This window comes from Frieseomelitta varia, unplaced genomic scaffold (assembly GCF_011392965.1).
Source record: "Frieseomelitta varia isolate USP_RPSP 00005682 unplaced genomic scaffold, Fvar_1.2 scaffold_305, whole genome shotgun sequence".
Classification (NCBI taxonomy): Eukaryota; Metazoa; Arthropoda; class Insecta; order Hymenoptera; family Apidae; genus Frieseomelitta; species Frieseomelitta varia.
Genome location: NW_025110041.1, coordinates 137,047 through 164,452, shown reverse-complemented (window position 1 = coordinate 164,452; position 27,406 = coordinate 137,047). Strand labels below are relative to the sequence as shown.

The window sequence follows — 27,406 nt, the reverse complement described above, 5'->3', positions numbered from 1 at the left end:
TAACCTTTTTTAAGGGAAGCATTCTCATTCTTCGACTCATTACATGACGTAAAATCGTCTTTGTAAAAGACAAATTCAAAACTTTCAAATTAGATGTCACCTGGCTCAAAATTCAACCATAACCTCCTAGGGAAAACATTTCCATTGATTGACGTAAAATCATTTTCGTTGAAAAAACTCAAAACTATCAAATTAGAGGTTATATGGTTCAAAACTGAACCTAACCTTGTCCTAACGAACCCAAAGACGAACCTAACCTCTAACTTATCTTATTTTACAAAGTTACAACAGTCGAAACTATCGACTAATGTTTCATCGTTATTAAATAACGGTCACTGTTAGGATTTCTCGAATTTCTGTCGTTCAATTCTAATTCTACTCACTGCTACTAACAAAACGCTGAGAGGAAATCGTATAGCAAGTAAAAGTTCGTTATAAAAGGAAGACCTGAACCTTCGAAACGATGATGGACCTAAAGAAAATTTTTCGTCATCTTCGGAAAGAACGAAAATATATACTTCAAGAGGATCTCTTTTTTTTTTTTTTTCTTTTAATCAACTTATATCAATTTGAATTATCGACAAATTTTCACTGCACAGCGCGAACAACTCTCGTTTACCAGAGAGTCTTCTTTCTTGCTCGGGTAATGTTTATCGGTCGTTGATTAAATCTTCGTATGTCGATCGGCTGCTGGTTAGACAGATTAACTTCAGGAATCTCCTTTAAAGCGTATAGAGACGGTCTTGACGTTGTGTTGCGTTAATCGCGTGTTGCGAGGCGAATCGCGTTTCAAAGTGTTTATAAGTGACGGGCGCGAGCTTAGAACGCGCGCTGATGGAGGAGGATTCGACGTTGTCGGAGCCAGATGCTACGCTAAATTGATTTGGCTGCCAAGTCTGGATCGATTTGAATTTCAAATTTGAACGTCTAATTTGGCAAAAGCCGTCAGATCGTTCAGCCTGTCGGCTTTCACTCGATTATGAGCGTATATGCAGAGGCGAAGCTGATTGAAAAGCAGAAGCTGCCGAGGACGTTGTGCAAGTTCGAAAGCATAACCAAATTTATTTATTTTTTTTTCTTCTTTTTCTTTTCATCCCTCTTCGCGGAATTTTCACCCAGCCAGGGAAATTGTTAGTATCGTTTGAACAACATAGCGCTGCTAGCGTTGTTCTGATGATTATGAATTTGTATTCGAGAGCGCAAATATGGTCACTGGTCAGATTATAAATATTTTTAAATAACGAATATCGTTGACAAAATATTTTAAATAATTAAATATGATAAAACGAGAATGATTAGAACAATTCATAATTAACACTGGTGGATCGCCGTTTCTGTTTCTATAAATATTTTTAAATAATTAAAACGACATGGATATCATTAATTTAAAATAATTAGACGATATTATCACGTAAAAGTAATTAAAATGGGATGCATATATCGTTTACAAAGAATTTAAAATAATTAGATGATGTTATACTTTCAGTGTCTTTTATTGCAACACAATATATCATAGAAATTTCATATTTTATCCCATAGACAAACGTGTGACAGTCAACACGTTGAAGTATCGAATAAATAAAAATAAAAGTTATTTTTATCTCTATCGTTACGTTTCTTTCAATTTCTTTACATTCTCGAGTGAGTTTACGTTCTCAACATATAATATATTATCAAGGTTCGTCGAATTAGATTCTTAGATGTTCAATGCCGTGCTTTAATTAGCTTTTCCATTATCCGCAGAGTCAATCTTTGTTCCAACTGTCCGTCAGCTTCGAACGAGATTTGACGAAAAACTATTTTCATAAATATTTCCAATAAATATTTCTAAGTAAACATCTATCGTTCATGATACGATATTTCGTCTTAGAAGCATGAACGAGCACCATGCTTTCGTTCAATTAGCCTTCGTTCATTAGCAGAGTCAATCTTCCTTCCAACTGTCCATCATCTTCGAACGAATCTTGCAGAATAAATCGACGACCGATGAATATTTGCGAGTAAACATCTGTCGATTACGAAACGGCACATTTGGTCTTGAAATTTTCCACATGGAAACGCGATCAAATGGATATTTAATGCTATGCTTAATTATATAAGCCCTCCACTGTTTTATTCGCAGAGCGAATCTATGCTCCAATTACAAAACCAATCCCTCGAACAGTGATTCGTGAACCAACGATCGATGAATATTTACAGGTAAAGAGATCCAGACGTTCGACACAGAATCCGTGTTTGATTTGGGGAGACAAGCTTTGTCCGAACGTATGCTTAATTAGCCATTATTCGAATAGGTGAAAGTGCATTGCTCGATAAGGGAGCAGAATGGCCGGATGTCGTTCGGTTGACGCGATATGCCGCAGTTAATTACCGACATCGATATTACCTTGTGTTCCCTTGCTGGCTTTACGGCGATACGGACAGCGATTGGTTAGTGTAACGTTATCATAACTCGCGCGCTTATTGGATCCGATTACAGACCGATCTACAATAACGATCGGTGACGTACAGAATTTCCCCCGTCGTTGATTAATATCCGGGGGACAGTCGAACGAAATCACTCTGATCGAGTTTGTCTAATCGATACGATCAACGTGTCGATCAATTTCTGACAATCGGACGTGTACTGATATCGTTCGTTAAAACGATCTTCACGGTTCACCGATCGAACGAATCGTTGGTCAATGTTTTGGAAATTATTATGCCACTTTTGTCGCGCAGCCGCTCATTAACAGACTGCAGATTTTTGTGCATATAAAATATATTTTTATTATATACTTTATTTAATTATATTAATTTAAAATCATATATATATATATATATATATATATATATATATATATATATAATAAAGTTTTATTATAGTTTTAATAAAAGTTTCAATAAAAATATATTTTAGTAACAGTTAAAAATTAATAATATTATTAATAGTTTAAAATAATAAAAATGAATTTTTTTTAAAATAAATAATCTATTTTGTACCTTTTGTATTTTTTTAAAAATAAAAAATCTATTTTGTACCCTTCGTATTAGGGTTAATCAATTAATTTTAATAATTTTAATTATCTCAAAAGTAAATGATCTAAATATATATATATAAATATATATATATATATATATATATATATATATATATATATATATTGTTTTCTGTAAAATAAAAGAAATAAATATATATTTAGAAATTAAATGTTTGTCGCATTTATTAACATCTAGTTTCTTTAAAAATAAATTTAATTTAATCGTCTGTAGGATATTTAATCATAAATTTACGATTAAAGATCATTGGAAAAGTTTAAAAATAACGTTGACTAATCTTTTTAATCAGCCAACACCGGTTTCCAAGCAGACTCACAATCAGTAGGAAATACGTTTTTCACGTTGAAAGGAATTCTTATTTTAGAAAAGCCACCGAAATTCATTCGGTGTAATTTCCAAACGAGTTTGGGAATTAAGTCAGCGAGTGCTGCTTAATCCTGCAAGTTGCTCGAAAAGTGGGTGAAGTGGCGGGGGACGTATAAAATGCAACGGCCGCGAAAAGAATTCAATAGACTCGGAAAAGTTGCGAGAGCGTTTTCATCACGAGAAGACCGGAAGTTCTTCTGGTATCGCGACACCAGAGAGGGGGGCCTATCTTAAAGCTGCGGGTTTCTTTAGCGGTGGGAAGTTTTCTTCGCCATCAACTTTCTGGCGAAACTTCGCCAGACGAGTATACCCTCGGCCACACGAGATTAGCGTAAATAATCACACGGTGTTTTCTTATCTTTCTCCGCAGGAAAGTGATCCAGCTGTCGATCATCGAGGAGGATTCTTACGAGAAGGACGCGTTGTTTTACGTCGAGCTTGGTGAACCGCAGCTACAAGGAGGTGAGTGTTGTATCTATGTTGTAATTTGTATGAAATATACCTGACAGTAAAATAATATTAATAAAATAAATATTACAGTAGATCAATATCAATGTTAATATTAATACTTAACATGTCAATGTTAATATTAATATTTAATATTGGATATATTTGTGAAAAATATATCTAGTAATGAATAATAATAATAGTAAAATAAAGTATTGATATTGTAGTAAATCAATATTAATGTATATCAATATTAATGTTAGGTATAGTGAAAAATATACCTAATAATAAATAATAATAATAGAAAAATAAAACATTGATATTGTAGTAGATTAATATCAATATTGATATAATATTTAATATTTAATGTTAGGTATAGTTGTGAAAAATATACCTAATAATAAATAATAATAATAGTAAAATAAAGCATTGATATTGTAGTAGATTCATATCAATACTGATATTAATGTTTAATATTTAATGTTAGGTATATTTGTGAAAAATATACCTAATAATAAATAATAATAATAATAGTAAAATAAAGCATTAATACTGTAGTAGATTCATGTCAATATTAATGTTTAATATTTAATGTTAGGTATAGTTTGAAAAATATACCTAATAATAAATAATAATAATATTAAAATAAAGCATTGATATTGTAGTAGATTCATATCAATACTGATATTAATGTTTAATATTTAACGTTAAGTATATTTGTGAAAAATATATCTAATAATAAATAAAATAATAATAACGAATAAAATGTAAAAATAGTAATGGCCAGACTGCAGAATTTTATGCGAATTCGTACTTTTTTAAGAACGTAATTAAAAAAGTAGAACCTCGGTGGAAAATTATTTTACATACTAAATGTATGTCACGGAAATCAATACACGGTATTTTATATATTTCGGTATTTTATATATCTTTCCACATTACGGTGCAATTTTCTACTATAAACGTATGAGTATCCGCAGTCTGGCAACGAATGTATAAAGAGACGAATTTTGTAAGAATTTCTGTAAGGACGACGAGAAGGCGACCATTTTTCTTCCACGATCGAGAGAGACATTCTTCGACATGTTCGCTGCGGCTATTCTTCTTCAAATTTTTAACTTCTATTTTTTTTTTTAACTTCTTTGATTTAAGTCACGTTTCTGATTTAACTAACAACAAATCTAACCAACGATTTGTCTCAACTTCGTTCTCTACTATTTGTCTTCGTAAAAATCCAAGATTCAAATCGTCTGCGCCAATGTGCAGCGAACGTGTTCAGAAGAGAAAGGAACTGTTATACTCTCGTTTCGTTCGGAATAGGATCGATATTTCGATCTGGCTCTGATTCGCGTCGAGGACTAACGAAAGATCAGAGCGCGAATGGGAATGAGAAATAACGCTCGCGACGAGTCGGACGATCGGAACGGAGGAAAGGGCGCGGCCGAGATCAACTGAAGAAAAAAAAGAAAGTGTTCAAACTCGCCGAGAATTCTTTAATTGAATATCCGTGTTCCCCGGTCCGCTCGACCATTTTTCCATTCCGAAGCTGGCCGATCGTGCGAAACGGAACTCCTCTCACCCGCCGCCATTTGCTACGCGCCTCTTCGACCTCAATCGAGGACTTTTCGAACACATTCCTGGCCGCGATAATTAACCCTTTGCCCTCGGAAACTTTTTTTCATATTATCTATCAGTATCACCTCGAATAAAATGAAGCAACATTATAAAGAGAGAATATAGATAGTATTTAGCATGAAATTTTCGACGTGTGATGTCGTTTAGCTTTAACCCTTTGCACTCCAAACTATTTTTCAATTATTTCTCTTCTTTTCTTGGCGATTTAAAAATATCGACAGAAGTTTCTGTGATAAAAGACTGATGCCATGTACAACGCCAAGTGTATATTTACATTCGTTGTAATTATATTATATTATAAAAATTATATTGTATTTATAATATTTATAATTATATTATATTATATTATATAATATTATATTATATTATATTATATTATATTAAATTAAATTATATTATATTTACATTCGTTATAATTATATTATATTATAAAAATTTATAATATAATCATATTGTATTTATAATATTTATAATTATATTATATTACAATAATTTATATTATAATTATTATATTATAAAAATTATAATATAATATACTATACGTTATATTATATTATATTATAAAAATTTAATATAATTATATTCTATTTATAATATTTATAATTATATTATATTATATTTATTATTATATTATAAAATTTATAATATTATTATATTATTATATTATATTTATAGACATAATTTTTTATAATATAATTATATTTATTTACTATTATAAATATAATTTTTTTGTAATATAACTATATTTATAATTATAAAAAATTATAAAAATAATTATAAAATATTATAAATATAATTATATTATTAAAAAAAAAGGGAGAGTCCGAGCTACTAGCTCGGATATAAGTACGATGGCTCGTCAGAAGCGACAATCGAGTGTAAAGGGTTAGGGAACTATCTCCTCGATTTTTTCGACTTTTTCGCGTCTGACCCAATCGACGCGTAATTGATCAAAAGAACTCGCCCCCGAAAGAAACCCTTCGTTAGCCATCGTTTTTCGTTTCAATCAAATTTCTATTTAAACGCCTCGAAATTTTCTCTCTACCCACTTTCGTTTCCTCCAACTGACCCTGGCACGAATCGGTAATTAACGGGAGAAAACCTAGCCTAAACCTTCTTCTGACTAATCGCGCGAAATCTCGAGCTTAATGGGAACGCCAATTTGACGGATACCGGGCACTTCGGCCAGATTATTCGTCGATAATCGAGGCCGTGGCCAGTTAAATGAATCGTTACCTCTGGAAAAGATGGGCGATTCCGAGGTCGTTCCTAAAATGAATCTTGCTTCTATACTGTATACGTGTATACACGTACATACTTCCGCGAAATTAGCGTTTCCGCTCGATGAATTACGACAAGTGATGGCCGGTATATTTATTGGATCGGTGTTGGATTGTTTTTGGCGGGCGAGCGTAATAAATTGTGGGTTCGACGGGCGATCACGAGTGATCGCGGGTCTATCGATCGAGGAAGAAAAATGGGAGGGTACGCGTCGACGTCGTCCTTCCGTAAATTGATTTATCGTCGACACGGAGGATAAGAAAAAAAAAAGAAAGAAAAGAAAAAAAAGGAAAGAAAAGGAAAGGGAAGGAAAGAGCAGCCTGTAGTTGGTAAGTTGGTTCTCCTTCGCGCGATCGCGAACGAAGTAAATCGTTAATTATATAATCTGCTTCACGCACTTGTCGCAATTGGATCCGACGTAATTGGACGTAAGTTTCAACACACGACGAACCGTTTAGTTTAGAACGAGCTCGTGGGTGTTCGAGTCTAATTGACCTTGAAATATCTTGCCTTGCCTCTGCGTGTCTATCATCGTTTGGCTTTAATTTCCGAGATGCTTCAGTTCCCGAAATCAAAACTATCAGCTCGTGTAATAAGTTCATAATGAAATCAATATGAACTTTATGGTTAATTCTTTTTGCAAGTGAATCGAGTGATTTTGAAAGTCACGTTTCTTTTTGCATTGCGTACATTTATATGCATCGTATAAATATGTAATCATTATATGCATTATATATATAAACATATACATTATATACAGGGTGTCGTGTATGAAACTATCCATGCAATTTTCTCTTAAATTATTCGCTATTGGAATAAAAATGTTTCAAATCAAGTTAACTTTGTTACTACACTATCGTCGCTTGAAAGTGAATATACTTCGGCACTATAATGTTAGAGAAAGCAACTATTCAGCTATCAATTGTGCAAAATTCAACAAAAATTCAACTACATATAGGCTACAATTTACATAATGTATAGTTTGTGAGTAAGGTACCTTTTACATTTAGTGAGTTACTCTGTACGTGGATTAACATTCACAAATCTATCTTATCGATCAATTTCCTTTTTCTTGTCTAAATCAGAGCTCTCTAAACTCGCGAGTTTTTGTCGCTTCTTTCTTGATCGCTAGCGCTATCCCCTCCACTGCGTCGATCTCTCCACTGCTAGCGACTAGGAAAGTGAGGGCAAAGACCGCCAGTTCGCCAACTCTATTCAAATTACCAATATAGGCATTTAAGAGGGTATTCTAGTGTGAAATTTAAAAAAAATCGATTTTTTTTTCTTGCATATTCTTAAAGGATATAGTCTCAAAAACACTACATCTCTGGAACCTTACACGTGAACTAAAATTAACGAAGTTATGGGTGTTTGAAGGACGCGACAACCAGTGTCTTGTTACCGCAATACTAAACTTTAAAGGCATTTTTCTGAAAACGATGTTTTTCAGAAACGGTGTCCATGATATCTCGAAATCTACTTGACCAATTGAATCAAAATTTTAAATACGAATTTACAGTCCTAGAATCAACTAAAAGTTTTTATTTTTTATATTTTTTTCAGGTCTGCGAAGTACAACAAAAACACGCAAAAATCGATAATCGAACTTCAAAATATCGTCAATTTTTTAATTACCGACATTTCTCTTTTGTTCTAGTTTCGGCTATAGCCAAATCCATACTAATTAAGAAACTATCACTATTTTTTTATTTTAGACAAACAGAATGGCCGGAATCATGGACACCGTGAGACGACCTTTTTTAAAAGTGACTATGTTTGAGAGTATGCAGTACCACTAATTTTAACTTTCTTTGTTCCAAAAAATTTCAAAACATCGTTGAAACACATGCAAATGATCCTTGTCAATTTGACTGGGAAAGGTATAATAATTTCTTTGCAAAAAATTTCCAAACAAAGTTACAAAAAACGCACTAGAATACCCCCTTAAATCTATTTCAGTTTTGAAATCATCCAAGCATTAAAGACGCGACACAGGATGACAGAAAAAAAAAGTGGACGGAAACTGAAGCCAACGATTTTAGGAAAATAATTACCGAGCTCGATCGATCTCTACCACCCTATAGTTCAGTTTCCCCAGCTGTTGGAACACGTAACAAACGACGTAGAATCGGCTAACAAGTAGACGGCTGCAATCTACGATGTAAACCGAGTCCGTAATGCCGCAAATACGTTAGAATCTTTCGAATTCGTAGAGAGTAGTTGCCTTGCGTATGTGTGTACATGTGTGTGTGTGTGTGTGTGTGCCGTCGTAACTCCGTTAGTCCATTTCATACGTTGGCTCGGCCGCATTAAGTCTGCTTTACACTTGGCATCCCCGCGAAATACGCCGGGCTTTAAAGCACAATTTTCGCGTAGCTGTTCTAAATCACGAGTAACTGCGTGGAAACTCGATCGTTCGTTAAGCCTGGTCCGGAACGAAGCGGGCGAACAACGAGCGCTTAATAGACACGCGCGTGAACGGAATTTAGAGAACGAAAAAAATGGCGGAGAGCCGCCCCGAAATATGTGCGCAGTTGAACGTGCCGTGAAAATTTCCAGCGCGCATTGATCCCTTTCTTCTTTTTTCACGAGGCTGGCGCGAACGTAAGGGACAGCTTCGAGCCTTACAGCTTAGTATCACAATATTTCGTTTCAATCAAGAAATATTCCACCTGAAAATTCATTCCGACTGACAAATAAAAGGTTTCCTTTATTTTTAGCATCGATCTACGTAACACTAGCGTAAACATTGAAACGCAGTGAAACATCGTCAGCTCGTAAAATTGCCGTTACATTTGTATTTGCGTGAGATCGAAAGAATCGTTTCGCCAGGAATTCCTTTTCTACGTAGAAACAGATGTTTGTTGAAAACGAAACGATCCGCGTTACTGGGATTTAAACGACTGAGAGACCATGCTTGTCGAAAAGTTGGAAGGGTGGGTGCGTTAAGGTAACAGACATTGAGGAGCAGTCGAAAAGAAAAATGGAAAAAAAGAAGAAAGAAGGGAAAAAGGAAATAGAAGGGTGCAACGATGGAATTTCTGGAGAACGCGAGTAATATTGCTTTTTAGCGGCGAGCCTTGTTAACGGAAGCCGCCGGGCGACGCATTGCCTCGGGGACATCGATTCGCTCGATTCTTGGGATTCTCGTGACACCGATTTCGCGGCAATAACGCGAAAACCCAGCAAGGAGGACGAAGGGTGGAGATGGCTGCGCGTTTCGTCGACAGACGAAACATCCCCTTCCAAAGAGGGCTAAACGTTCGCCCACACGAAATTCTTGTTACTGGGAATACCGAGCTGACAATCGATCCCCCGAATCGCCGACGACCTTAAACCAGATTTATGACGTGAATCGATGAAAGAAACCCCGCACCGGCGAACTTCGACGACTATGGTGGTGGTTCTTTCTTTTTTTTTTTTTTTTTNTTTTTTATCGACGAATCTATAAAAAAGATATAATGGGAATTGCTGGGAAAATTGGATTTCATCGTTTGTTAAACAACATTTTGTACAAGGGTCAGAAAATAATAGCTTCGAATTAAAATAATAAAAGGATAAAGTTGATCGTTTGTTGAACAATATTTTGTACAAAGATTAGACATCAAAGTGATAGAATGTAAAATTAAATTAAAATAATGGAAGAATAAAAGAATAAAACAAATAAATAAAAGGATGAATTAAATTGATAGAAGAATAAAAAATAAAATAAATAAATGAAAGAATTAAAATGATAGAAGAATAAAAAAGTAAAATAAGTGAACAAAAGAATTAAAATAATAGAAGAATAAAAAAATAAAATAAATAAATGAAAGAATGGAAAAATAAAATTTCATATTGACGTTACGTCAATACGAGAGAAGGTAATTCTCTCTGAAATGACGCTTGCACTCACACTAAACAGACACGCACGAGAATTTCAATCATGCCATCTACTCGTATCGTGATTACTTGAATTATGATTATTCTAATAATAGTTTTGCCGATGTTTTCACACGAAATTGTATCGACGAGAAAGAAAATCAGGCCTCAAATTTTCAGGGACTCGTTCCAAAGGGGAGATCCCAATCTTGAAGATCATTGATGAATTTAGTCCTGAAAATCTTTTTAATATCTATGGATATGTTTGAAATGATATAATAATATATATATATATATATTTGATACAATAAAAAAAAAATATATATATATACATATATAGAGTTGTCTGAAAAAAAATCAATGATCTTAAGAACTCTTATTTTTCCAAAAGAAAAACAACCTTGGAGAAAAATATTTTTACCAATTATTGGTAATACTTTCGACCACCATTCACGTTAGGCGAAAAAAATATATTTTTCATCGTCACAATACCGACCGAAAAGATATTTAGCTTGTGTCTCAACTGTATAAGCTCACGTCGTTTAGAGAAAGTGACGTATATATTTTTTCACGGGGGGATATCGCGAGAGAAAGGGGAATCTCCTCTTCGTAGGATTCGGTTACGTTCCCGATGGTTACATTCGGTTTTCATCGGCCGCGATTTCCATATTACTGGGTCTCGTAAACACGTGCACCGGGCCAGGAAACCGGGGCCTCATGCATATGCATAAACGTGTATTTTGTCGCACGTAATCCCGGGGCGCGTGGTTTTATATATACGAAACGTTCTCGACGAACCAGCTGGCTCGACAACGTGCATATTTATTCCCGGCTGCGCACCGGAAACGATACCGCGCCGCTTCTGCGGCGAACTCTCCTTCCGACGAGGACGGACCAGCTCTCTCTCTCTCTCTCTCTCTCTCTCTCTCTTTGGTCCTTTTGAAAAGTTCTCTGGTAAATGAGAGAGGGGTCTTGAAATTTGGATAACGTCAAACACTGGGACTCCGCGGAGGATCTCTTGACCCAGAGAGAAGATAAGCGAAATATCCACTGAGCACATAACCGAGACCTTTCAGTCAACCTGAAGGGAAGAAGCTGCATTTCCAACTCGCGTCCAGGGTAAATTAATTGATCAATTATTAGCGGACGGTTAGTACGAGAATGGAACGGAAGTCGATTAAGAATTCACGGAAACGGAGAGAGAGAGAGAGAGAGAGACTCCAAAGGAGAGAGAATTTAATGGTCTGCAAATTCCTTCTGGGAGAAGAGGAGGAGGAGGACGAGGGGGGAAGTTAGGTGATTAGGTCAACCAAAAGGGCAACGACGCGTGCCAATTGATAAAGTTTCGAATATATGTGCGACGCCGGTTGACAATTTATAAATGTTAATATAAATATATAAATGGAAATATTTATCAACACAAGAAGAACCGTAATATTATTACAATTGGAATATAATATTATTGTAATCGGAATAATCAGAACAGAAATTATTATTAATTTTGACAAGAATAATCGTATCGCTTGCGATTAACTGAAAAATATTAATTTACGAAATGAACAAATGAAAATATCCATCGTTAATGGAATACTGGAGCCATATCAAAGTAATCTACGTGTAAATTATTGTAATTGAAATAAATGGATTTATGCAATTGTATTTCTGTTCGCACAGAAATTACTATTAATCTTGACAGGAGTATCCGTATCTTTTAAGTGCCTGTAAACAATGAAAATCTGAAATCGATTGTTACAGTGTTGAAATAATTATTCATGGAACGTCTACAATGACAGTTCTAGTAAATAATACATGTTTCTCTCACGCAACAATCGTTTCAAACATCCCGCCAGGGGTTGTAAATGTTTGGGGTTTTAACTATAGATAGATCTCGTTCAACTTTCGTCTATGACCCGTTACTTCACGACCTCTTAAACGAAGTCCCTGGTAAACTTTCACCAGGCTTCAGCATGATCCGTAAAATTCGATTTGTTTGCGCCGTGCTTCGCGCAATGACGTTTGCTAACTCGGTAAAAATTTATCAGCCTCGCTGATATCCATATTGATAAACAAGGGAGCATTTTGTAAATTTTGAAACGAAACAAAGTGTTGGCCAACACTAGATTAGTTGAGTTGGTAGAATTTCTACGAAAATCAAATAATAAATAAAGATCCTTGCAAATAAGTAATTTAATAATTTATTTCACGGAATAACATACAAATCATTCAATTAGAAATAAATTAATTTAATCTTTATAATTGTAGCTACAATTAAATACTTAATATTGAAATATAATTTTCGTTACTTTACAAACAGATTATTTCTGAAATAACATTGAAAAGCAATTGAAGAATAATTATTATCGAAAATAAAATAAAAATAATTGTTATTTGAAAATTATTTTGAAATCAAATAATAAATAAAGATCCCTGCTTATTTGCAAATAATTTGTTTCACGAAACAACACACAAATCATTCAATTGGAAATAAATTAATCTAATCTTTATAGTTGTAGCCACAATTAAATACTTAATATTGAAATATAATTTCGTTACTTTACAAACAGATTATTGTTTACTGAAATAACTTTTAAAAATAATTCAAGAATAATTATTATCTGAAAATTATTATCTAAAATAAAATAAAAATAATTGTTATTTGAAAATTATTTTGAAATCAAATAATAAATAAAGATCCTTGCTTATTTGCAAATAATTTATTTCACGGAACAACACACAAATCATTCAATTGGAAATAAATTAATCTAATCTTTATAGTTCTAGCCACAATTAAATACTTAATATTGAAATATAATTTCGTTACTTTTTGCAAACAGATTACTGTTTACTGAAATAACTTTGAAAAGTAATTGAAGAATAAATTATTACTTGAAAATTATTATCGAAAATAAAATAAAAATTATTGTTATTTGAAAATTTCTCAAAACGTCCAATTCCGTCTGGGAGAATGAGTCTGTTATCGATGTTGTCCCGGTTTCCAATCATCGATTTCAATCCTGACGGGACGGTCCACGTGTCGCAGACTCATGACAGAGAGCGACGAGAACGCGACGATAACATTTGCCCGATAATCGCCACATGTGGAATTAAACGCGTGGACGAAGAAAGAAACTTCGCCTCGGCGATCTTCCATCCAGTTTATCCAGAAATATTATCCTACCTCCGTCGACGGAGGCAATATTACAATATTGACGAGGGCAATATTAAAAAGCGCAACGATAAATGGTTAGTAAACGAAACGGTATTTTTCAGCGTTTCAAGGGTTGGGGGGAGGGAAGAGGGAGGGGGATGGGGATTCCATTTACTCCGGGAGAAAGAGCAACTGCGAGCGTTCAGAAGTTTTTCATATCGATTCGAAGTGAAATATATCGTAAAATGGACTTATTTCAGGATTAAAGTTGCTGGTACTTGCGACAGGTAAAACTTTTTCATCTCTAAAAACGTTTATCCGTAGTAATTCCTTTCTTCCTTTTTCTCGCTTTCTTTCGTTTATTAACGAGCTACGCTTCCATTTAGATACCGGTTGTCGGATAAAAGTGGAACTTCACGATCTAAATAGCATATCAGCCTTAAATTAAATTGAATTTTTCAGGTGAATTCGCGCATCTCTGCGCGACTTAAACCGCGAAATAGTAAACGTATGTGCGTGCATATCCGCCCGCATGCAAATGTTTGAGATGAAAACGATCGAGTTGTCGAATTTTTCCTTTTCGTTTATCAAAGAGTCGTGTTTCCATTCTGATGTTTAATCCATTGAACTCGATTTGGTTTCAATGTTATCGCGTACTTGTATTTATTTTAAGGTGAATTAGACAAATTGACGGTAAAATAGTTGATGTTTTTGATTTATTATTACATATTCTTTTTAAAGTGTGATAACTTTTATTTTACAAGAATAATTTGTATCACTTTTGTAGCAGATTTGTATTATCATATTTCACTCGTGACATACGAGTTCAAAGGATTAAAAGATACTGTTGTTGGGTAAACAGAGCAGAGCTGGCTAATTAGCGGCCCCCTACTTTCCTGATTGCTAGAACTATCCCCTCCACTGCGCTGGCGATCAGGAAAGTAGGGGCAAGTGCTCGTGGGCCGCCAGTTAACCATAACTCAGTATTAGACAATATAAAAGGCGTATCAGCTTAATTAAATTGCAGCTTAATAAATTAAATTGAATATTTAGATAAATAAAAGATTCGTATTTAAATCACGAAATAATAAACATAAACAGTAGGTGCTGCAAGTGCTCAGGAGAAATGAAGTTAGAATTTGCGAATTTTTCGTTTTCTTTTATTTACTAAAGAGACAAATTGTCTTCATTTTGATATTTGAAAGATATCGTTGGATAAAAAGACAGATTAAACTACGATCCAAATAGCAGTATCAGCTTCAACTTTTGCCATGAAAAAGTCCTTTTCTCGTCGTTTGCATTCGCTGTTAAATCAAAATTTAAATAAAACAAGAAACACATTTTTCAACACTTTCGGAAAAGTGATTGTTATCAATTGTAGTTATACATAATTTTTTTATGAAATAATACAATAAAATAATACGATTTTAAAATAAATATACTTAGAATGAAACATGGTTTGGAAAAGAAGCAACTAGAAAACTCCGTCGATTCATTGTAAATCATTTCAATTTTACAGCAAATGCACTTGAGCACGTCCTCGAAATGAAATGTTCAAAACATTTAAGAGGTGAATGAATTAAATTGAATTTCTATCCTGAAATAATAAACGTGATGTTTATTACGTTTACTACAAATCACTCACTGTCAGAAAAGTTCAAGTTCAGTTTAGAGCAACGGTGCTCACTCAACCCAATTATCTCTAAAATCCTAATATCTCATTCTTGTCATTCAAAAAGTGATGAATTCTCGACTTTTGCAAAGTCAACTTCAAGGTCTCAGACAAGCTTCCATGAAACAAGTGACAAGTTAAATTTTACATTTTTTTTCAAGAGATGCAAAGAGTTCGCTGTTACGAACTCGTTCTCGAATTGTCCCTTTCGAGAATCAAATTGCCCCACTGTTGGGAACCACGGTTGAGTTTAGAGAGAGTTTGCCAGTTTGTTCAGGCGTTGCGATCTCACCTGTGCAGATGACTCAGATAACGGGTGTGAAATCGCGTGAGCTACGCGACGAGGAACGTGACACCGTGAACGTGATACCAAGTCCGACGATCCGGACAGACAATTACGCAACCGGTTCGTTATTTTCTCCGCGTTATCGTCGATCGTCTCGTAGACTGTAGGCTGATACGTCCACGCGGCCGCTGACGCAACGACGTCCGCGACCTCGAGGGCGTCGAGTAGCAAGTGATGCATCGTTGCACTGTTCCTGCGTGCCAGATAAGAGGCGAGGCAAAGTTGTGTAGTTAGCGTGGAAGATATCACGCGACGGAGACACATCCAACGATGCCGCGACGTGAGATAACAACGCCGGTAATTGACCGCTCCTGGTGACGACACGATCGTTATGGTTAATTAAGCCTCGCGTGGGCCGCCTCGTTAGTTTCGCAGTCTTCAAGTGCGCTTTTGGTAAAGAGTTAGTTGCTCACTCGAGTACGTTGTACGGTAAACTATGCTTCCGGCGCGGTGCACTTCATTTTACGAGAATAGGCTGCACAAGGTGTCAGTTTAACACTGACGTTCGAAGTTCAATGAAACGACGACGAACGAGAGAAACAAAAATTTGCACGGCTGGAGAGAAAGGAGACTGTTGCGAGCTTTGTCACAGGAGGAGGATTTTTTTTTTTTAACACTTCCAGAGGCGTTGCGTGATCTTTTTTCACGAAGCTGTATCAGCCAAAAATTTGTTCGTAGATTATCGTTTGAAAAATTAACTTCGTACAAATTATTACAACGGTTCTCTTTAGCTCGTTCTGATGCAACGATACTCGGTCCTTATAATTTTCGTGCGATGTCAAAAACCGAGGAAAGAAATCGTCGATCGTATCGAAAGTTTCGACGAAAGGGAATGACCAATATGTAGATCGGAGGTGGCTAACTGGCGGCCCTTATCCCCCACTTTTCTAAGCGCTAGCGTTATCCCCTCCACTGCGTGGGGCGTCGCGGCCACAATACTCGCATTAGATATACACGTGTACGTGCAAATTGTTTTCTTTGCCAATGTGGAAAGGAATTAATTTTAAAGTGAGTAGAAATAGTTCACTGCCTCTGTCGTAGAGGAATGCCGCGACAATTACATCACCGAAGCGAGCATCGCTCCTCGTTTCGTATCGCCGTTGTCAGCGATAGCAGCGGACGAGTAGGTCGGCGATAATACGCGAAACGAGACGGACGGATGGGTCGCGTGTACAGGCGCGCGTCACGCTCGATAACCTGGAGATAACAGACAGCTTGGGTGTCTCGATAAGACGAGAAATAAATTACCGAGGGTTCATTCACCGGCGTGGAAAATATTGAATGATCAGAGGAATAAGAATCGCCGATAATAATGTCGTAACGCCGATAAACTAACGCCGCGATAAGGCGTGTTGTTACTCGGGATAAAATATGCGTCTTTTTCCTTTTTTTTTTCTTTTTTTTTTTAATAAGATAAAGAAGGCCGCTTATCGAAAAAAATAATATCGATGAATTTTCCCGTATCACGACCCCCCGTGTAATTAGGTCGTGACTCTAAATCATCGTAATTGGTCACGGTTTGATAAAAGTGATTAATGCGAGTCTTGGGTTGGAAGGTCGCGCTTGGTCGCTTGGCGTGACACACACACACGCAGCGTTCTTTGAACTTGTTATCTCGCGTGAACGAGATATCCGAGTGATTTATTTTCCTTGACACCACGTGATAAGAAACATGCTTGCAAACTGCGAGTCACCGTGTAACGTGTGTAATGACTACGTTACAGTGGATCGTAAAGGTATTGGCACATTTAGGTTTAACCTCTTGACATATGGGAGACGTCACACGTTTCCTAAGCTAAAGTCGACAATGACGTCTCAGGTTCATACGTATACGAGGATATAAAAAAAATATTTTTCTACATGCTTGATATTGCTCTCGTCAACGCTTCCCACTTTAACAAAGCAATCACTGGTAAATTTTCTAATTTGAATATCGTAGAAGAAATTTCTCAATTGTTTAACACTGCGGAGGCGTGCGTTCTAACAGCGACTTTATGATTCTGAACGCGTGGATGTCTGTTTTACATAATTTTCGTTTGATTTGTGAGTCTGAATAATCAAATGATGAAACCAACTGTTAACATTATTCGAAATATAAATATTACATTTACATATGCCGAACCATAAAGTCGCTGTTAAAATTTTAAGACACAAAGGTTTTTTTTTCTTTTTTTATTATATTCCACTCATGACGATGACAAAACTTTTCCAAGGAACCGTAGGTCGCAGCCTAATAGTTCTCTTGAAAAATAGCGAAAAAGTTTCTTAATCATTTAACACTGCGGACGCGCGAGTGCTAACAGCGACTTTATAGTTCTGTATTAGGTTAGGTTTCACTAACATTTGATTTATCATAGTTGTAACGTCAGTGTGAATCTAAATAATGAAATGATAAACTAACTGTTACTCGAAATATAAATATTACGTAATATAGACATCCACGCGTTCGGAACCATAAAGTCGCTGTTAGGACTCGCGCGTTCGAGTGTTAAATTAAAAAATTCTTCGGCCATTTTTTCAAAGAGAACTATTAGCGCTGCGACCGATGGCATTTACCCTCGTAATGAGTAGAATACAAAAATTGTTTGATCTTGAAATCCAAAGTCAAGATCTGTACATCAGAAAGTGCAGAAATCATCTTACCACCCTGTACATGACTCGCACGATGAGTCACCGTTCTCGATTGTGTTAACAGACCCAGCGTGAACGCTGGTTACACGCGCTGTTTCCATCCGATATGTATCGATAATCGTATTAATAACGCGGGCAAAAAAAAAGAAAAAGGAGAAAAAACGGTGATGTAATAACATCTCACGTCATCGCGTTCCACGATGCTACAACAATACGTCCAGCATCTCCTGCGGCCGGATCGTGGGACAGGGACAGAGGGATATTAATAAAGTTGCGTGCGCCGAGTGAAAGTGACATTGACGGGGAAAACGACGCTGCGAGGTGGTGGCTGGGTAGTCGATAGCCGTGGTTATCGAGCCGGGAAGGTCGACGATGCACGACCAGGTGAGAACAGTACGGGGAAGTCGAGCTTCTTTCAGAAAACCGGGACGAGAGCCAGACCTTGCCCCAGTTTCCCGCCGATACGCGAAATCGCGAGATCGTTCGCGTTCAATTAACGCATTCGAGAGCCACGCGAAACTGTTCCTTTTGAAACAGTTTCGTTCGTCGAAACGATATAGAAACGGATCGCCCGGATTTATTAAATCTCGTAAATGACCCTGGTGACATTTGAACAAATCGCGAGGTCGTCCGTTTCACGAGTTCGATCAAAGCACAGTGATCGCGATTTACCGGCGACCTTTCTTTTTCTTCTCTCGCCGATCATTAAACCGTCCACCGCCGCTCTTTTAACGTCGTTCAATGTCGTCCAATGTCGCGTCCTTGACTCGATTTTTTTCACCACTTTTCACACGGTATCGAAGTACCTCGCGCTGAAGCGTTTGGAGGAGAAGTCGAGGACGAGCGTGCGCGGTTTTTCTACAATTCGTCGGCGTACAGTCGGATGGGAATTAGTTTCGTTTCGTTTAGTTTTCGCGAGAATCGAGCGAGAAGTCTCTTTTTTTGGGAAGAATGGATTGTCTGCCTCTCCTTCCCCTTGAGACCATTTTTCCCCCGTGTGACCCACATTTTAACGATGCACACGCTTTTCGCCGTTTGACGGTCGCGAGCCAGAAAACGCACCGCTCGCCGAGGGAAGGTCGCGGCCGAAAAATCACGGTCGAAATTCAACGCAGTAACGAGCGAGTGCCGTTGGAAGTGGTGTTTCAAACAGCTTAAGAGCATTTTTGCCCACGTTTACGAGCATTGGCACACTTTTCGATATGCGTTTGTGTGTGTGTGTTAGTGTGTGTACTACTAATATTAATATTAATGTAATATTATATAATATTGTGTAATATTACATAATATTATATTATATAATATTATAACACTAATGTTAGTGTAATATTACATAATATTATATTATATAATATTATAAAACTAATGTTAATGTAATATTATATAATCTACATTACAATCTAATATTAATATCTACAAATAAATGTATTATATATAATTGTACAATTATATATAATTGCATACGCTTGTATACAATTATAATTAATTAAATCAAAACACATCAAAAAAATTAAAACATTTAAAAATTTTAAAATTTTAAAGTCCAAGGTCATTTTACGGTCGTATCACAAACACATCTTTTCATGAGCTACGTGATAGAATAGAGGAAAAAAGGTCCACATAAAGAAATACCGATGATCTCGAAAAAAACATTGAAAAATTATATTTTTAAAAAGGGAGCTCTCCCATTCGATTCGTCTCTTCAATCGTTTAAGTTTAAGTCAAGAACTGAAGATTTTCGTACTATCACTATTAGAGAAGATGTTCAGGTGGCTCGAATTTTCGCAAAATACCCTGTACTGTATCATAACATTGTAATATAATAATAATAATATAATATATAATTAATATACAATTAACGTGAGTAAAAATGGCGCAGCAAGTTTTTAACTGTACAAAAATCATTCAAATCTATAAAGTAGCAAATCTGCAAGACCACTCTAAAAATATTGTACAAATTGCTCGCTTACACTGATCTAGGGTTCGTTCCAGTGTCAAATCTACATTGCGAAATTTATATTTATTTATTTATATTATTTATTTATGTTTATCTATATTTATTTATTTATATTTATCTATATTTATTTATTTATTTATATTTACCTATATTTATTTATTTATATTTATCTATGTTTATTTATTTATTTATATTTATCTATATTTATTTATTTATTTTTATCTATATTTATTTATTTATTTATATTCATCTATAAAGAAGAGAAAATACCAAGTAGTTCGTAAAATCCAGCAACAGCTGTGAAATTTCATTCGGAAGAAAGGGATGTTGAAATTTCTACGTAAATTATTGCACGAAATCAATATGACTATTACATACAAATTATCACGTGTAAAAATCACGTGTAAACGTTTGAACGAAGCAGTCGAAGGATCGAACAGATCGATGACGATGTTGTATCTGATTTGACGACTTGTTCGCGGAGAACAAGAGGAGACTCCGTTGAACGAAGAAAAGGACGAGATGGACGCCGGGAGAATAGCGGGATTAATTAAAGCGACGCTGGAAATTCAATCGAATTAATTGACCTCCGAGAGCTTGGGGAATCGAGAACATCGATTTGTGCCAGTGTATTATGGCCAGAGTGGTACGGTGATTTAGTGGGGGGCCATCAAATTCGTGGCAAGACAGTGCCATTCAAAATTTAATGGAACTACCGGAAAGTTTTCGAATAAGGTAACCACGATTCAACTAACTTCCCTCTCTCTCTCTCTCTCTCTCTCTCTCTTTTGACTGTTCACTTCTTTTTTCCTACTCGAATCATCACGAATCGAGTTTCTCCTTCCCTCTGGAGTTGACGAAGCCGCGGAATAATATTGAACGAAGCTTTTCCCTCTCAATCTCTCTCCCATTGTCCTGTTGTTTCCTCGCCGCGGAACGAACCGGCAAAGAGCAGGGTCGGCATCGCCGACGCAGAGAACAATTGGTCAACGATTGGAGAGCCAACGATGAACTTTCCCTCAAGAGTCGAGGCTTCAACTTCTCTATAGCTTTTCAGCCGTGATCCGGCGAGAGTCTCGCGGATTAGACGAAGAACTACGATGTACCAAAAGCGAGGATGAATCCAGAGCCTGTGTGAGAACTTCTTCCCCCCTCATCGAGTTTGCCACTCGATGAGCAACACTCCCTCATTTTCTTTTCCTGTCCGAACCCTAACTGAGCATTCGATTTAATTTTGGATTTAATTTCCTCCCACTGAGTAGTCGCGCGATTTAATTTTGCATTTAATTTCCTCCCGCCGAGTATTTGATTTGATTTTGAAACTTTGTCAATTTATTTGTCAACGTGAAATTTCGTGAAATTTCTATTTGCAGAGATAACCTCTTTTTTGTACGTATGTAAGTCCAGATTTTCGTAATTTACACATTTGGACCGGGGTAATTAATTTTTGTTTTATATATATTATTCTCGTGTTATTATCGAGAGTTTTCTCTTCCTCCACGTATGTGTTGACAACAATTTTAAAAAGCAAGGTCTCTACTTTACCAACCTCGAATACTTTTTCCGAAAACTGTCAAAATTTAATTTTAAACGCCACCAAGATCATTGAAAAATTCTTCTCATAATTAGATCTGTTAGATCTTACACTTGATGTACGATCGTTGTCGTTTTGATGTGCCTTGAACATTCAATTCTGGATTCAAGGGATTGATCTAACATTTCGACACTTAACCTCAATATTTCAAGTTCGAAAAATCGTACAGCAGATTTTAAGAGGTCGTTGTAGAAATGAGTCTTTGATCTTCACGGTAGTCTTTCTGATTTTTCAGTTCGTTACGTGTCTTCGTTTTTATATAACTTCATACGTTTCAATAAATACGGGAATGATGCTCCAACTCGATAGTTGTCGACAGTTTTGTCTATATTTCGAAAACGAAGATGGATCGATCCATCTTCGGTGTGTAAAACCTTTTTTTTTTTTCTTTTCTTTTCTTTTATTCGAACTGATTTCCCAAATATATTGGCAAAGTTGAGATCTGGAACACCCGGTATATATAAAGCCACTTTCGATCTTACAATTAGCGAAGGAGAAGGATTTTTGTATAATATTTTTAAAATGTCTCAAATAAATATATTATAATAATATAATAATAATATATATTATATTATTATTATAAAACTATATTATTATATATTATAAATAATACATAAATTAGCGGCTAAAAAAAGCTTGTAATCCAAAAAAATGTCTCAAACAAATATATATTATAATAATATAATAATATATATATATTATATTATTATTATAAAATTATATTATTATATATTATAAATAATATATAAATAATAATATAATATATAATAGCAATAATATATGTAATAATAATATATAATAAATAATAATATAATAATTATAAATAATATATAATAATAATACAATATAATATATTATAAGTATATTGACAATTTCATCGTTCCTGTAACCGAAAATTACTCAGAACTTTTCGCACAAAAATTTCGTCGAAAATTCCGCAACGAACGATCCACAGCGAGAAAAATTCTATCGCCCGAGCCATTCCGATAGAATCGTTTTCGATTTAATTCGCGACAAATTGCGAGGTCACATACTTCCCGGCGACGTTTTAAACTCTCCCATTGGGGACGTTTTCCCTTTTGCTGCGCCACAGTTTTCAAGAAATACAGCCGTGGCCTTAAAGCCGATGAAAAATACGATGCACGTGCGGTACGAACGTTCTCAGGACCTTCTCCTCGAAAAAGAAACGACCGAGACTATGCCAACCATCGTAAATCCACTCCTCTCATTCTCTCCGTTTCTCCCGAAACTCCTGTTGGAAACGAGGCAATTAGTCCGGGCGCTTGTGTATTTTTCATTAACGGATTAATCGACTGCCGGAGGCAATGAGATGTGGTCAATCGGAGGGGAAACGTCTGGTTTGAATCGCGTAGAACCGACACGTGGTTTTGAGGAAAGCCCGGTTTCGAAACCAAACTTCGCAGACAGCGAAACTAAACGAACTAAAGCGTCGAGTGAAACGAGCTAACGCAGTTTTCACGTAAACTGAACTAAAAAAGAAAAAAAAAAAAAATCGTAAACTAAAAATTCAACTCCGGTAGTTCAGCTTTGGTAGTCACAAAGTCAGGATGTTAGTTACATACACTGAGAGTGAAAGGAGCAGATCATTTACATTATACTTTGCGTAAAGTTTGTTCGTTGCAAATCAAACTATAGCGAAAGTTGCGAAGATCGTCGGAAATTTGCGAAGTTTCGCAAAATCGTGGAAATTTTCTTGAAATTATCCTTAATTGTGGAACAATAATCGACAATTGGTGATCCTGAATTGACGTAACACTGGACCAAGATTCTAGATTCAGTCCGTCACGTATGGCACCCAATTTTAAAACTTTCGAATCCCTCGCGGTCTACCGGAACTTTCCTTTCGCTCACCAAACTTTTTCGAACTATTTTCCAATTGGATTGTTGATTGAAATTCTGTCAAAACCATGCCGGGAACAGCGCGAGAAATGCTGCATTCCAAACGTTTATATTTCTCTCTTTTCGCCGTTCTATTTTTCTCTTTCGACGTCTTTTTTTATCTTTCGCGTCGCGTTCTCTAATTCGACGCCGTCGTCGAAAATCGTGAACTTCAATCGCTTACAATGTACACCAGATATACGTGCACAGCTGAAACTCGTTAAAACGCGCGTGGAGTGACATCTCGCGCGATCTGATCGCACCAACAATCGGTAATAGCGACCGTAATACCAGCGTCGTACATTGTACTTGCATATTAGCTTGGTAAACATTAATTGACAAAACTGAAACGAAATCGGAGTGGGAGGAGGGAAGGATCACAGTGAATTTCCATCAGAGTAACACGAGGAGTTGCTGCCGTTTCCGGCGGATCGCGGTTAACCCTTTCGATCCCAATTAAAACGAAAACGCGGCGAGAGTGGGCGATGATGACTCGCGTAAATACCCGTGTTTCACTCGTAATTGCGCGAACGCGAGCGAGAATCGGCCGCCGTTTCAAGAGAGCAAACGAACGCGCGTAATCTGCTCGAATCGAGCAGCCTAGAGGCTCGTTAAAGCGGATGTGCCGATCAGGTTCGTGCATCCCGAGAAACCGTTGGGAAATGATACGCGGGGGAGATTGCTGGTGTCGAAAGCTCGAAGAGTGACGGCCGCGTGAATGAAAGCGATTTCCGCGCTAGAAACTATGCCAGAGTAATCAAAACGTCGGTTTTCGTCAGTTTTCGAGGAATTTTTCGTTTTTTTTTTAAATATCCGTCCTTGTTGTTAATATTGTTTTTTTTTTTGACATTAATATCGTTCTTTTATATATTTTTTGATATTAAAATTAATAGATTTTTGATTATATTCTTTTTATATTTTTTGATATTAATATTGTTCTTTTCTTTTTTTTTTTTTTTTTAAATCAATTATTTTATGTCGCGTTAACAACAGAAGCAGAGATTTTTTATATGTTGTAGATCTTGGTGCGTTTCAAATATTGTAGCAAGCTTAATGATGTTCCACTGTCCATTAGGTTGTCTTTCAGGGTGGTCTTGACTCTGAGTTGTTTTCTTAGTAGTAGGTATACTTCGCATTTGTAGTATGAGGTGATCTATTGTTAGGATCTTGAACCGTTCGCAGAGTGGTTGGTCTTCTTTGGTGAGTACATATTTTGTATGTTATTTTCGTATGTCCGATTATTATTCTTGATATTACGACTTTTTAGAATCGGTCACGTCTTTTTAGAGTGGTATTACGTTCTTGTAGAAGTCATTTTTGATGGTTAGCAGTCGTGGTTTCACTAAGGTTTTCCATTCGTTGTTCCAATGGTGTTTGATTTTTTGCTTTAGGTGGACAAGTAGAGAATCGAGTGGTAGGCTTTTATGTTGTGGATATATTGTCGAATTTATTGCTTTCTCCGCTCTTTCGTTCATTTCAATTCCTGTATGGGACTCATATTACTGTAATTGAGTTATTATTTTTTATTGATTCGATGTAGGCGTTTTGGCATTCGTGGATGGTTGTACTGTTTGTCCATTGGTTCAAAATTGAGGCGACAGCATTTGCGGAGTCACTGAAGATGGCGAATTTTCTATTCTGGTATTTAGGTGTGGTTTCGAGGATATGTTAAGTTCGATCAGGATGGACGTGTCTCGGTGGAGCTTGACTTTTGTGGTTAAATGTTCGAAGACGATCGAGTCTAATATGGTTGCAGGCGTATATCTGATGAAAAGATGGCTTTCAGCATTCAACGATCAGACATTGGGAATATAATCCTTGTGTCTATAATTTTAATCCAAAATTTTTCTTTATAATATAGTTTCAATACAAGCTATTTTTAAAATTACTTTGCAACTATTTAAAAACTACTACTTGGCATTGACGATTTGACTGAAGATTTTAATCTCGCATATTTCAATTGAAATAAAATACGCATTGTTCGAAGTTTCTCTCTGGTTTCTTGATTCCGACGTAAAGTCTATTTTTATGGCATTAATTAGTAGAACACAACGTGTACTCGATTTTTTTTTTTTCTTTTTTTTACGAACTCTACACGTTCGATCCAATTTTTCACTGTATTTTTATGTAATTGGTGCTCAATTTTCATCAGTGCACCTCTCTGGTTGATCTCTCTGGATTGCTCACGTGGATTTTATCTCTCGTTTTTTAAAAATTTTCGTGAAAAAAGGATCAACAGTGTTTAATTGCACGATCCAGGCAGTCGATTAAAGCCTCCTCTTTATGAAATTGAACGAAAATAAACTCAAACTTGTAGCTTGATTTTTAAAAATAAATTCTACCACGCATTATCAATTTCTTGACACTTTTAATTTAACGTTATTAATTTCTTAACTTACTTACGGTGAGTGTCACATAGCACACTTGACTTTGGTCGATTAATAAAAATGATAAACAAACACTAGAACAACCGCATCAAAATATTCTACATGTAAATCATCGTAATTTAACTGATGATCAAAGTCAAACAGGCTTGTACAATTAAGTACAAACAGAAATTAATATTAATCTCGACAGGTCTGAAATCAATCGCACTGATGGATTCGATTGTTACATCGTTAAAATGGCATAATCGTATATAGTTATTTATAAAATTTCCACTGACGATGGTTGCAATAAATGGTACATATTTCTCACACGTCCCGCCAGAAAAATATTTGTTAAAAGCAACTGAAGACACGTGAAATCGTTCTGCAGTATCGATCGAGAAATGTGAATCCCCGCAGTCCGATTATCGACAGTTGCAAATACAGAAAAAAGAGCGCGAAAAAATTGCTCGTTCGAAATTAAGGATACAAATTTTCGAATATCGTTATCGTGTCGTTAATGCCCGCTCTCCGACTTGCCAACAGCAACACTGGCGAACTAAAGCAGAAAAGAAAATTAACACTTCGGCGGTGCGCCGCGTGTTTTAATTAGCAAGTTTGCGTTTAAAAGCCGCCCGGGCAAAAATTACAGTCGCCGCAAGCTCCCTTGGACGGGTTCCAAGTTCCGCGGCGAAGTTTCGAAATTTTATCTCGTTCAGTCTCCTCCTCGAATCGCGTTGGCACTCGCTCGTGTGCCAAAGGAGCATCGTTCAGAGGTGACGAACAAACTGAAAGAACACGAGAGCGTGCACCTGCAGGCTAGATAACCGACAAAATCAAAGTTCCTCGAGTCGAGAGCTTTCAAAACCGCTCCGATCCGATTTTACACAGCTTCTGCTGGCAGGCGTTCGCGTCGCGACTGTTTCCACGCGATTTCTATACAGGATGTTCTAGCAGGTATTACGGTAGTATGTGAAGCGAAATGGATGTGATTCCACGGGAAGAAGTAAGTCAAAAACGAAGAATAAAATTTCTTCAGGGTAACTTCGTTTCCGAGTAAATCGTGGTTTTGGAATGTGCATTTAACGTCGGAGTGTACATGAATCTTAATGCAAATTATTCGTAATGTTAATTAGTTATTAACACTAGAACTACCAAATTAGT

The 27,406-nt window shown here is 36.1% G+C and overlaps 1 protein-coding gene across 3 annotated transcripts in view; it reads left to right on the top strand.

Annotated features, from left to right (window-relative positions):
• Positions 1–2,615: 2,615 nt before the first annotated feature.
• Positions 2,616–27,406, top strand: part of LOC122529726 (sodium/calcium exchanger 1-like) — a 122,132-nt gene continuing 97,341 nt past the window's right edge. The window contains exons 1-3 of one of the 3 annotated variants that reach the window (XM_043656114.1): positions 2,616–2,621; positions 3,461–3,463; positions 3,776–3,867. The gene's annotated coding sequence lies outside the window, so the exon portion shown is untranslated. Of the gene's footprint in view, positions 2,622–3,460; positions 3,464–3,775; positions 3,868–7,103; positions 7,197–27,406 lie in introns of those variants that run through there. The other 2 variants (XM_043656113.1, XM_043656115.1) reach the window with 2 other exon arrangements.